Raw genomic sequence first — 13,874 nt, 5'->3', positions numbered from 1 at the left:
AGCCCCGCTGCCACAGCCTCCATTTCTTCGTGGCCTCCATCTGGCCTGGGAGTCCTTGAGTGTGCAGACAACGGTGACAGGGGCTCTTCGTTGGTCCGGCTTAATTGGTGTGATTTAATGACATTTGTGGCAGATTCAGATTTATACGGCTTTCTGAGCTGCAAATCTGCTTTCTAAATGTAGAATTTTTGTGGAGTGGTAAAAAAATAATGGCTGTTCTGTGATCCCTGCCTCCCAAGCTAGGAGATTGCAATTTACATTATGCAAATAGACATTATGCAATCAAGGCGCTTGAGCAGGAATCTGGCGGCAGAGAGGCCGCTGATGAGATAGAGGTCTGCAGCCCCAACTGGAGGGGCCCTGGAAGAGCCGAGATGACGTGGGGAGGGGGTGGGGCGGGCGGAGGGGCCCGGGTCTGTTCCGCTGGCCCAGGGATGAGTGCTTCCGGGGGCTGCCAAAGCAACTCTCTCAATTAATGGCTTTGTTTAATCATACCCCCTGTCCAGAGGACTATTGTCTTACGGATAATTTCGTTTGCCTAACGAGATTTTGCTAATTAAATCTCCTTTCAGTTGGTGTGACCGTGACTGCAGGAGAGGGGCTATTTGGAGTCTTCTCCATAAACCTTTCTGGAGAGGAACAGGGAAGGGGGGCCGGGAGGGAGGGGAGGAGAGGAAGGAGGGGAGGGAGAACCTTCCCTGCTGTAAGCAGGCCTCCGGAAGCTTCCAGCAGGGCTTGGAGCTACAAGGTGGCTGCCACCACCCACCTGGCCTTTCTCTCCTGTTCTCTGGAAATGCAGGTACCCATCAATCTTTATCCAGCCTGAGGGGTTCCCCCCACTTTACGCTTCCTCTGTGGCTCCTGTGGCCTCCACCATTACCCTTCTCAAGTCCTTCCCAGATCCCCAGAGCTTCTTCGGGATTTCCAGGCACTGCTCCCAGCAGCTCTGGCTGTGGGTGGTGGCAGTGGTGATGCAGGAACGCTCCCCTGGCCTTCACTGTTAGCCAGCCAGCCTGGCTCTTCAGAGAAGAAAAATTGCTCCCAAATTGGCCATTTCTCCAGCGATAATTGCATGAGTCAAAGAGGAGAAGACCTTGTCGAATTCATGTATCATCAGAGTAAGCCAGGGCTAGCCTCCTGTATGTGGAGGAGCCTAGCGCCATGCCAGCAATAGCTGGAGCCTAATTAATGCTCTTGTGAGCGTGTGCCCATGTCACGCCTGTGCTCCTCCATCCCCAGGGGTTCTTTACTGTCTGCGGCTTCCTTGGCCTGGCTGGCCAGGGGCCTCACAGCTCAGCCCTGTCTACTTTTCCTGTTTCATCTCCTGCCCGCCTCATAGCTCCCTCCTCCCTGTTACTTACAGACACTCCTATTCCTGGTACCCAAATATACCAGGTTGCTCAGTTCCCCCCAAATACTCTGTATCACTTCACACCTCAGTGCCTTTGCACTTGCTGTTCCCTCTGCCTGGAATCTCCTCGTCCTGAATAGCCCCTGTGCCTCCTGCAATACCCAGCTCACATATCTCCTCTCTGACTACTGCTCACAGCGCTTCCTGCCTTTCCTGAAACACTGCTGTCCTCCTTCATCCTGTGCATTGTCACAGCACCTCAAACATATGTATCTATCTATCCAAGTTAAGAACTGAATCTTATTCTTCTCCTAATCCCAGTACCTAGAATCATCCCTGGCCACAAGAGGCCCCCTACAAGTTTGGTTTGGTTGAATGAAAAAATGAAGGAATGAACCAAGGGGTAGGGGGTGGAGTGATGAAGAGGTTTTCTCTAGTAAGTCCTCCAAACCCCAGGATGGGCGATGGGGTGTGGGGGGGTGGCAGGAGCCTGATTTCTGTGGGGGCTCTGCAGAGTTACTTGCCCATCCATTACCTTTACTTCCTGGGTGGGAAAGCCTTAATTCCCCCTGTGTGCCAGGCCCTGCACTAGGTGTGTCAGCATCTCCTGTTGTGCATTCTCACATGGATCCTGTGAAGTGGGTATTGTTTTTGCAGAGGGCACTGAGGATAGTCTATCCTCATCAGAGAGCAAGGCAGTGTTTACTTGTAACTGGGTCCAGTGGTGGGGACCCAGCAGGCTCTACCTCTAGGTAGGTGAAAGCTCTTATGCTTCCCAGTCTTCCCTCCCCATCTATCCATCTATTCAACCATCCCTCCATCCATCCATCCTTCCATCCATCCCATCCATCCATCCATCCATCCCATCTATCCATCTATCCCATCCATCTATCCCATCCGTCCATCCATCCATCTCATCCCATCCATGCATCCATCCATCCATCCATCCATCCATCCATCCATCCCATCTATCCATCTATCCCATCCATCCATCCCATCCATCCATCTCATCCATCTCATCCATCCATCCATCCATCCATCCATCCATCCATCCATCCTTCCATCCATCCCATCCATCCATCCATCCATCCCATCTATCCATCTATCCATCTATCCCATCCATCCATCCATCCATCTCATCCATGCATCCATCCATCCATCCATCCCATCTATCCATCTATCCCATCCATCTATCCCATCCATCCATCCATCCATCTCATCCATCCATCCATCCATCCATCCATCCATCCCATCTATCCATCTATCCCATCCATCTATCCCATCCATCCATCCATCTCATCCATCCATCCATCCATCCATCCATCCATCCATCCATCCCATTTATTCATCCATCCATCTATCCATCCTTACTAGAACCTAAGCTGTTGCACCCTGGGCTGTCCCCGTGCTGGAATGCCTGGGTTTCTGCACTGGGAGGGCCTGTGCATCTGTGTGTGTGCTGGGGGATGGGCAAAACCCAGGCCCCACAGATGGCTCCCGGCTGCTGGCTCTGGTCTGTTGCCCAGCTAGCGGTGGGGATGTGAGGATAAAGGAGTCTGCCTTCCATGCTGTAGAGCATGGGGGAAGTCCAGGAGAAACGGCTCGCATCCTCCTATGTGATAAGGGCATATGCCTGTTGCCTGTGTCTGTGCAGGCTGCAGGGTGTGTTTGTGTGAGGCAGTGTTTGAAGACAGTGCTTTATGTTTTTCTTGGTTCCTGAGTTTCAGTGCTTTGCTTTTTGCCCTGAAGTTTTTCCTTTGGTGCCCATGTTCTGTCTCTTCACCGAGGCTTGTAATCATCTTAACATCCCCACCATGCTATCTATGCTCTGAGTCTGAAGGGTTTCTTGGTACATAAATAGGTGCTCAACAAACACTCCGTGATGCACTGAATGAGTGAATGAGCTTGAGCTTGAGCCCTGTTATTTAGGCAGCTGGGACCTTTGGATTTAATTTTCTCATTCAGAAAGTAGGAATTCTAACACTACCTATTCTATCTTTCTTGAAGGGTTGTTGGTGGAAGATTATAAGAGATATGTGAAAGTGTTTTATAAATTATAAAGCAAGTGTAAGGGGTTATTATTATAATGGTTATTACACTTGAAGTGATCATTGTGTCTGAAAATTAGGGATTCTGTTTTCAGGAATATAAAATCATCCAGGCCGTGTTGGAACTCTGAGGCTTACAGAGCAATTATTATGGGAACTGATTCCCCATTGGCCCAACTATGGGGACTTCCAGGGGCCGGGGTGGGAGGAGGGGTCTGGCGAAGAGGGCCCATCTTCATTTGTGCCACCTATCCCCCAAGTGGACCCACACAAATGGTCTCTCTTGAGTCTCAGCCATTGCCCCGTCTTCTGTGCCTCATTATCTTTGCATGTGCTGTTCCCTCTGCTAGGTAAGCTTTTCCCCTTTTCTCCACTGGTCTTTTGACCCTCTTGTGCCTAGTTGCTGCACTGTCCCGAGCTCCCTGCTTGCACAGTATGCCTCCCTGAGGGCCTTTATCACATGGCATCTGGGACCGTGAACACCAGGGCAGGTGCCGGCCGTCACTCATCTCTGTAGCTCCAGAGCTGAGGGGATGGATGGATGGGTGGGTGAAAGGTGAAGCAGAGGGTTGGGGCTTGGTAGATGCACAGGATTTGAGCTTTTGAAGCACCCTAAGCTGTAGGGGCAGGCAAGGAAGAAGCAGCTTCAGAGAAATTAGCACTGCTGTGCAAATAACCCTCAAATTTCTGAGAGAGGTTTCCCACCCACTCTCAGGTCCAAAAGGTTAAGTAGGCTGATCCTCCCTGGAGTCTCTGGGCCTGGAGGCCCCAGTTCCGTGCAGCTGGGTGACTGGATGTCAGCCAGGTGGGCAGTGAGGCCTCCAGGTTGGAGCTGAGTCCTAAGGACAGGGAGGCACCTGCCCGTTGTGGGTCCTCACAGGCGAGCCGTCACCCACGTGGGGAGGCAGGCGCTGCCTACCACCATCCCCAACCCTCCCAGATCCTGCCTCTTGGTGGAGTCAGCCCCAGCCGGTGGAGAATCTGCTGGAAGCCCACCCGGGAACCTGGCTGTGTTTGGAGGCATCCTGTCTCCACCCTGCTCTGGTCTCTCCCCCATGCCCGCCCACCCCGGGCAACGCTCCTGGAGCCCCAGGCAGCCGCAGCCAAGTGCCAGGGGTCTGGGAGGCTTTTCATGCACTGAACCTATTTGTGAGTGTTTTGCAAAGTGTTTAATCCAAGGTGTTCCCTCCATTAAATTAGTGCAAACATCTGGGTCCCACATCCAGCTCCATTTGCATTCTGTGCCATTTATTACAGCAGGAAATGGGAAGGCACCTTAGGAATACTTAGGACTGAATTGGGGTGGGTTTTGGGGGTGGGCGTCTGAGGGTGCCTGTGAGGTCTGTCCACGAGGCAGACCAATCTCCGGCCTGGGACCGGTGTGGAGCCGCTTTCTGGTGCAGGGGACCACACGGCGGGTGTGTCTGGGCTCGGGACCGCCCGGCCTTATGGGGGAGGCTGGGTGAGTGTAATTCATGCCCCCAGTCCCCATGTGGGCCCAAGTACCTGCAGGAGCAGGAGGAGTTCACTGCTGTTGTTTTATAACTTTAAACCCAATTAAAAAAAAGAAAGTGTATCACATTCAGGTGACCCATCTGGGTCTCTCCTGAGGGAGTCTTGCCTGCTGCAAGGTGGGTTTTTTCATCATGAAACTGCTCAGCCTTGGTGGCTGGCTGAGCGTGGGTGGCAGCTCTGTTCCCCGTACCATGTGATTCCAGTACTGTTGAGTACATTGGGAGTCCTACTATTATCCTTATCCAGGAGGCTGAAGAAGAATAGCTTCTGTTCAGTGCATTATCTGTTGTAACCCTCCCACCAACGCTGTGAGGCAGGTCCTCTAATAATAGAACAGATCAGAGAGCCAGGCTTAATCAGACAGGTTAAGCAACACGCTCATTGTTCCACAACTAGAAAGAGGAGTAGATGGGATGTGAACTCAAGTCCGCACGACCCCAAAGCCTACTTCCCACTGCACTAGGACATCTCTCGTGAATGAAGCAGTTGGGATTGGCTTTGTGTTGGGGACCTTGCCCCCTCCCCAAGTCTCCTGGCCAGCACACCCTGGCCGGGCTGTGCGGAGGCCCTGGTCCTAGCCTGCCTGCCCCCATTGGGATGGCATCACCTGGGATTCCCAGGGGCCTGCGATGGTGACTCACCCAAGGGAAGGAATTCCTGGCTTTTGTGGGATGGGGCAGGGAGGAAAAGGAGTAGTCTGGAGCGTGAAGAAGAGGCTCATGGGATGCTCAAGGACTTAGGGGTCACTGAATTCCTTGGTACCGAGCGGGGAATCTGGGGCTCAAAGGAGGCAACACCTTGCCTAAGGCCACCGAGGGTTTGGTGGTAGAGGCTAGACTGGAATCCAGGGCTCCTACCTCCTGGGAGGGGAGTGATGTCAGGGCCTGGGGAGGCCCCAGGGGTTCTATAGGGTGTGCTGGCATTCTAGATGCAAAGTGTGAATCAAGGCTGGAGCAAACAACCAGGATGAGAAGGGGATGAAAGGCTCCTCTGCTAAGGAGGCTTCCGCACCACATTTAACAAAGAACCTTCCAGGTCCTAGAGGGCTGCTGGCCATCTCTGGCCTGGGCCCTGGGGCAGGTCCGCACCAGCTCCTAGGATTTCACCTAGTGATATCGGGGGGCGGCAGAACCTGGGAAGGCTGGAGGGGACCCGGCACCTGGGGCAGCACACCCTTGAGGGTGTCCAGCTCGCCTTCACCTTCCCCATCTGCCCTGCAGTCTGGGCAGCATCTGGAGGAATAGGGTGCAATGGATTCAAACCTCAGTCCCCTCTCCCACTTCCTCCCTTGATGAGATGGGACCAGGTCTTAGCCTTAGTTTCCCCATCTGTTAAAGAGTAATAAAATCTCATCTTACAGGATCGTTGGGAAAATTAAAGGAAATGGTAGGTATGCTTGACCCTGCTTCTGGGTGCAGAGAGCATTGTCACTGGTTTTCCTTTCTTCTCCATAGCCCGGGTCTACTCTCCCCTTTGGACCCTGTGCCTGCTCTGGGATATGGAGGGATGAGGGGCTCTGTCGACGAGGGTGGGCAGCCCCTGTCTCAGCTCCTCCGCTTCCCTCTTCTCTCCCCTCCCTCCCTCTCTCATGAGAAGACTTTAATAAATGCATCTCAGCATGTGGCCCTGCCTGGGGCTTTATAAGAATGAATTGCTTATCCCAGCCCTTCCTAGAAATGACAATCTGCAATCAATACACATTTCTTAAGCACCACTGTGCGTGATACCCAGCTCTAGGCTCAGCAGGGTCAGCCTGAGAGCGATCCCCAGGCTTCTAGTCTCCTCCCAGGACCCCAAAGTTTCCTGCTTTCCTTGGCTTTGCTGGATCCCAGGACCATCTGCTGTTACCAGCAGGATTTGGGGTTTCTGTACCCTTTTGTGCCTCTCTGCTTCTACATGAGGTCCTCTTTGCCTTGAGTACCCTCCATCACCCCTCATTTATTTGGTTAGAACTCAGTTTCTTGGTGATGAGTATGTCTGTAACCACATCTCAGCTAGGGTTTATCTTCCTTGAGCTCCCGGTGCACACTGGGCATCTTTCTGTGACTATTAATCACATCATATGTCGATTATATCTTTATTGGAGATGCTTGGCTCTCCAAGGGTAAGGGTATGAAGTGTAGCATCCTAGAACTAGCATGGCCCTAGGGGTCATCTGTTCTCGCCTGCAGGCCAGGTCATGCGCAGTTCATCCCTGACAGAGGAGAATGCTTTCCTCTCCTGTTAGCCTTTGGTGCTCAATAAATGCTTGTTTTGTGGGACAAACCACTGGCATGTTTGAAGGGAGGCTGTCATGGCAGCATGCCTTGCTCTCTAGTTTCCAGGGTGTTCAGCCTGAGAGCACGTCCCTGTCCCTTTTATGTGCAATTCTAGTAAGTATTATTCTCTCTCTTTCACCCGGCCTCAGGATATGGGATCTCCAGATGGAGCTGAGGATCTGCAGAGAAGAATGCGCCCCTTGATTTACTGCCCCTGTGTCTTTGCCCCCGGCATTTCCTTTTCCTGAAAAGTCTTCTCTGTCTGCACGGCCAAACCCTGCCCTTCCTCCCCAGTCTCACACCACCTCTTCCACGAGCCTTAGAGCCCTCAGGGAAAACCAAGCATTTTCTCCCTTCCAGAGCACCTGGCCTGAGTCTCCTGACACTGACCAGGGTCCACCTGCATCCTGAGTATATCTGTCTCTCCTCTTCCATGAAGATGTGTCAGTACAGGGCACGTGGCTGATGCTTCTATAGCCCTCACTCCACCTGGCATGGCGCCTGGCACATTCTGAATGTATCACACGTGTTTGCCACATGAATGGGATTACCATTCATTACATTTGTCACCAGTTACTGGAAACTGGATGCTAGGGCCAGCAAAAGATAAACAGGCGTTAAATCCTGTTTGGTGTGCTGAGCACACGGCATTACTTCTGTACGGCAGGCCTGTCAAGCCCCAGACACCGACACTCTACACACAGAGTCTCCAAAACAGAGGGAGCAAGCTGGGCCACTGGAATAAGAGAAGAAAATGTTACAACTTTATTTGTATGTATTTTTTCATCTCATCCTATTTAGATTTCTATTTCTGAATATGTTCCCTAAGACATCGCATATATTGGTAGAGCAGTAGGGTGACTGTATACACTCCCACACATGCATGTTTATATATGCATGCACGGAGCGTGTATTACACATTTTTTACTGATAGTGTTGTAAACAAGTCTGAGGACCATGGACTTGGGCCCCTGGCCCACTCTCCAGGAGATGAGTCCAGTGCCTATTTGCTATTGTCTCCGGACAAATGTCCCATCCCCTAGCGTGGCCTCATGTCATGCCTAAAACTATACAGCCTGAAGCTCACTGGCTGGCAGATTCCTTCGGGACCGTGACTTGGGGACCCTCTTCACCTGTGACTCTCCAGGGCCTGGCACATGACAGGCACTCAGTAAATTACATGGGGCTTGAATAATATTTATTTGAATTGAGAATCTTTGAAAGTTTTAAAATTTGACTTCAATTTAATCCTCAACTGTCTACTCCCAGATAGTACACTTGACATATTTACTAGAGACACATTATGCAACAAAAAAATAAGTGTATGCCTACTTTGTACCAGGTTCTGAGTTAGGTACTGGGTGTCAAATTTGAGGTCTCTGACCTCAAGTTACTTACATTCCCTTTTTTCAAAAACAACCAAACAAGAAATCATAACGTAAATTAGCACTCCCCTCTTCACTGCGAGTGTTTTGAAACAAACGGCCAGGCCTCACACCATTTCCTCTGCAAATGCTCTAGACAGTCATTTAGGGAGGACAGAACCCATCAACCAATGTAGTTGTGTTCTAGGGGCTGTGCTATAGCCGCTGGGCATGGCCAGGGCCCAGGGGAGCCGGTAGTGGTAGTTCTCCCGGCAGGGGTGGGGTGGGCGGGTAGAATGGGGTCAGGAATGATTTTTGTATAAATGATGCTTAGGCTGAGTCTCTAAGCTTAACTTCTAGGCTCCCATGTTGAAATTTCAGAAGCCAAGAGGGGACCTATCAGATAAGGGGTGGGTTTGAATAGAGGGAGATGGTGGGCGCAGAAGACAGAACACTTACAGATCTTAACAGCTGTCCTCCATCATCTTAAGACCAGAAGCCGAGTCCTCTTGCCCAGGGTTGCAGAACCAGAGATTGTCAGCGGCAGAATCTGGGCTCGGCGGCTCCTCCCTGGCCTCCCTCCGCCTGTTCTCCACACTTGGAGGACCCATGGCGCAGGCTGGGCCTGCCTCTCCCGCACACACAGGCTGCTGTGGCCGGGAAGAGCACACTCTGTGCCCCCAGTGTCTCTGGGCACCCCCTTCTCCCTCCAGCAGCTTCCGGAGGGTCCATAGGCCTGCAGCCCCGGAGTCATCACGGGCTGCATGTGACTTCTTTCTTCCCGTACAAGTTGAGCACTTGCCACCCTGCTGTCTGTTTTTCCTTGCTAAGGTTCAGTTCTAATTATGTTGATTTTCTTCATCCCACCCCCTCCTGGAAGCTTATTAGGTTGAATATTTTTATTTATTATCATTTCGCCCAACTCCTGCCAGCATTTCCAATTACTCTCCCCGCTTCCTTGTAATTGTCTTTCTGTAATGGCTCTGAAACAATTGCGCTAAATGAGGTGTCTCCTGGAAGATGAGAGTCTCACTTCATTAAAGGCTAATGTATTCTCAGCTCCAGCTCTGTGGGGCTAGCTTGGAAGGAAGACATTTAAACAGCTTCTTTTATTTTATAGGGAGCAACTTTTCAGCGACGAAGATGTCTGTGGGGCATATGTGTATGTGTGTGCGTTGCCTGATTTTAATTTAAAGAAAGTTTATGAAATAGCGTAAGTCTTCCTATTGATGAAACTCTTGTCTCCGGGTAGCTGAGATTTACGCAGGTGGGGTCCAGGGCTCTGGAGCAGGATGGACAGGGGCGTTTTATTCTAATGTCCTCCCTGCCTTTCTGCCAGGTCCTCTCCCTTCCTGTTGGCCCCTGACCTCTTCATGCCTCCATCCTGTGTCAGCTTCCACTGGGTGATGACCTCCTGTTGTGTATTATTGTTTTCAGTTTATATATCCTAACTCATTCATTCATTCATTCATTTGCTGCTTACTCATTTACTTGTTCATTTGTTATTCATTCAACAAACGTTTATTGCCTGCTATGTTCAGGCATCATTCAGGATGGGGATATGCCCTTTGGGAGCTTAGAGATCAGTGGGAGGACAGAGGCGGATGACAGGTAAGCAGGCACTTCTAGTACCTTGTGTTAAATGCTGTAATCAGGCAAGGGAGGACCACATGAGAGCACCTAGGAGGGCACCTGGTAAAATCTAGTGGGATCAAGGATAGCTTCTAGAGGGCAGGGCCTGGGGTCTGGGTTGATACCGGAGGATGAGGAGTTAGCCAAGTGACAAGGGTGTGGCTGGAAGTACCTGAGGCCGAGGGAACTTCCGTAGCTACAGAGGGCTTGGCGGGTGAGTGAAATGCAAGCTTTTCCATCTGACAGGAGCCCCGTGTGGGACAGGGGCTGTGATGGGAGGAGGGGCTGGAGATCATGGAGGGTCTTGAAGGCTCGGCTACCGAAGGATTGGGGGACATAGAAGAATTTTAAGCTGAGGATCGATTTGGCCAGATCTGTCTTGGAAAGATTGCTCCTGCTTCAGTGTGGAGAGGGGATTGGAGGAAGGCAAAAAATAAAAAAAGGCAAGGAAACCTTTTTTTTTTTTTTTTTTTGCAAGGAGACCTTTTAGGAAACTATTGCAAGTGATGGTGGTGCCCTGCCTGGAGGAGGTGGCAGAGGAGAATGAGAAGCTGTGTACATTTGTGAGGTGTTACAGGTGGAGAAATGACAGGCTTGGGGGGTGGGGGTGGTGAGGGGGAGGGGACATTAAGGGTGAGATCTGCTTTCTGGCTTGGGCGGTCTGGTGAATGTGTGTGGTGGGGTCCCAATATCCAGGACAAGGCCCATGAGAGGTCTGTGCAGCTCCCCCAGGATGTGGGACCACCAGGCTCAAATCCCAGGAGATGCAGGGTCCCTGTCCCCAGTGACAGCTACGGAGTCCCAGTGCCTTCGCCAGCAGGGCCCGTAGGTGGCATGTGGGCGTCAGCTCACTCCGATAAAGGGCCACGTGTAGCTGCATCGTCGAGCTCCGAGCTGAGCACCTGTGCTCTGAGCTGAGCAGGTCACCTCTTAGCTCTGACTTCTGACCCAGGCAACACAACCTGTACCAAGGCCTCCGAGCGTTGCCCAGGCAGCTCCCGTGGTAAAGGGCTGTCTCTTCTAAAGCGTTTTCTATTTCATAGTCAAGAAGGAGTAGGATATGTTTGGGTTGGAAGTGAAGAATGTAAGCTTACACCAGGTGGTGAATCAAGTCCATCCAGCAGTGTTTTTATGCCTCCGAGGCACGTTTATTTTTTTTTTTTTAGGATCCCTGTAAGCTTGTGAGCAATGGTGGTGGTGATAGTGATAAAAGTAATGATAATGACTTCTCCATTTATCAAGGCCTGCTACCTCCCACACACTCTATTAAGCGTTGCCTGAAGTATCTCATTTAGTCCTTGCCACAGTCCTATCGTGTGGATATTATTATCATCGGCACAGAGAGGTTAAGTAAGCAGGCCCAGGATGCCCAGCCTGCGGTTTCCTTCTCAGAGTCAAGGAGGGAGGCAGTTGGCCACACCAGGCCAGGAGAAGTGGCTTGTTCCGTCCTCCACTTGCTGTTTTCCTGTGCTCTTCATGCCCTTTGTTATGAATTACTTTTTTCAGCTTATATATCCTAACTCACTCATTCACTCACTCACCCATTCATTCATTCATTCATTCATGTGTATCCTTCAAGGCCCTGTGCAAATGCCGCTGACTCCCGAGCAGAGCCAGAACTCGCCCACTCCGTGGTTCCCAGAATACGTACATTTCTCAGTTATAGCTGCTGATTTGTAGTGAGTTCTTTGAGTGTCTATCACCTCAGCTCTACTTTGGGTTTTCCCTGGGAAGGGATCTTGGCTAACTCCTCTTCATATCCTTGGTACCCAGCACTGGGCCTGGTGCACAGTTATCCGATGAATAAATAAATACTACTAGGGAAGACAGGATGCTCAGGAGGGGCCCGGGAGGTCAGCTTACAGGAGCTCCCCGCGCCCTGTCCATTGCAGGAGGAGCAGACATGCTGCTCAGCTACGCTCCGGACTGGGCTCGGCTCCCCGGGGCGACTGGCTGGCAATAAGGGGCAGCGTCAGGAACACAATTCTCTCTGTGCTCTGGGAGAATGCGGGGGTGAGGTAAGTGCCCCTCCAGGGAAAGGACTGAAGGAAGCAGCGTGGAGCTGGATGTTTACTCTGATGAGGTGCTTATGTAACACCAGGCTTCCTCAGGCTCCCAGGGGCTGAAGAGAGCGCACACCAAGGAAACAAACAAACGGAGATGGCAAGCCACTTGCACTATTAGACAACCAAAGGGAAGCGGTGTGCGCATTTGACGTCTTCCGCAAAAATTTAGCGCCGGGGCAATTGCCAAGCAGGCTTTTTTTTTTTTTTTTTTTTTTTTTACAAAGAATGAAATGTGTCTAAATATTCAAGTGCAAAAGTCACCAATAGTTTTCCATCCCCTCAAATCTCGCTGCAATTGCCATCCCTCCCAGGCTGTGATGGGGTTCCGGGAGATGTTGCCCTCGGGAGAGGTGGAGGCCACCTCTTCAGGAGCTCCCTCCTTAGCCTACAGAGTCAGGGCTCCGGTCACAACCTGTGGGCAGCGAGGGGAGAACGTGGAGGAAGGAAGCACTGGCTCTGAGAGCCAGGGGTCCTGATCACTAAATAGCTGTGTGACTTGGGGCAAGTGACTTACCCTTTCTGAGCCACAGTTTCTACATCTGTGGATGAAAAGAGCCATCAACTTTGCCCTAACTCACAGGCTTGTTTTGAGCCTCTGTACCCCGTGGCAACACATGGGGGGTGGTCCTGACCACTTCGTGATGCTGCCTATCATTCAAGTTGGGTAGCGCAGAACCCTCTGCCTGCTCTCTCCCTCTAGCTCTGGAGCTGAGGCAGGCGTCCCCGCCTCAGTTTCCATAACACTGGGGGACAAGGATCCAGGTGAGTTCTAAGTCTGAAGCCCCCTGGGGCTCTTGGAAACAAGAGGCCAGGCCTCCTGAGCCCAAGGGAAATGGGGAACTGAACTTTGTGCTGCAGAACAATGAGAAATTTAGGGTAAGAAGTCTTCAGATCCCAGAATGGAGCTAGACAGAACATCACTCTGTTCATTCAATAAATATTCATTGAGGACCTACCACGTGCCAAGCATTGTGTCACTTACTGCGAATGCATGGGCAACACAGTTCCTGTAGCAGCCCCTGTCCTTTCAGAGCTCACGGTCTAGCAGGTATTCCAGATTAGTGCCCAATCCTCTCCGTTTCATAGACGAGAGAGGAAATACGGCCCAGGAGAGGCAGTGACTATTACAAGGTCACATAGCCAGTTAGTGGACTTGGTAGGATCAAAAACCCGTCTTGTGAAGTTGAAATGAACTGATGCTTGCCGAGGGCTCAGAGCCACTCTGGGCACTGCCTGGTGAAAGCGCTGTATGTGTTTCCGCTGGGTCTCCAGGCTCTAGGGGCGTGGGCCTTTGCCCCTCGTTGGCCCTGAGCTCCAGCCTCACTCGTCTTGAGTCCGAGTGTTTGAGATGAGACTGGGCCACCCCCAGGGTGACACTGACAAAGGGACGATGGGAAGGACAGTGGGCCCGAGGCTTTTGGCTCTCGGCATTTTACTCTTCCATTCAGCCAAGGCTTCTGGGGGGATGGCCTTGTGCCAGGCACTGGGGCTGAACAACCCTGCAAGCCCCCTACCCTCGAGGGATTTATATTTCAGTGGGAGAGGGGGCTGGACAGCCACCATAAGTGAGCCAGGTGTTTTCCTAATGAGACAAAGGTTATGAGAGTCCAGTACAGTGTGATTTAGTAGAGCTTAACCCG

At 51.5% G+C, this 13,874-nt stretch overlaps 1 protein-coding gene across 5 annotated transcripts in view; it reads left to right on the top strand.

The window, feature by feature from the left end:
- PKNOX2 (PBX/knotted 1 homeobox 2) overlaps positions 1–13,874 on the top strand; it is a 258,304-nt gene that overhangs the window by 76,975 nt on the left and 167,455 nt on the right. The window lies entirely within an intron of this gene.

Source organism: Monodon monoceros, unplaced genomic scaffold (assembly GCF_005190385.1).
Source record: "Monodon monoceros isolate NGI ecotype Baffin Bay Population unplaced genomic scaffold, NGI_Narwhal_1 Super_Scaffold_7, whole genome shotgun sequence".
NCBI classification, from domain to species: Eukaryota; Metazoa; Chordata; class Mammalia; order Artiodactyla; family Monodontidae; genus Monodon; species Monodon monoceros.
Note: the sequence above shows the minus strand (reverse complement) of the source record. Positions and strands in the feature narration are given on the sequence as shown.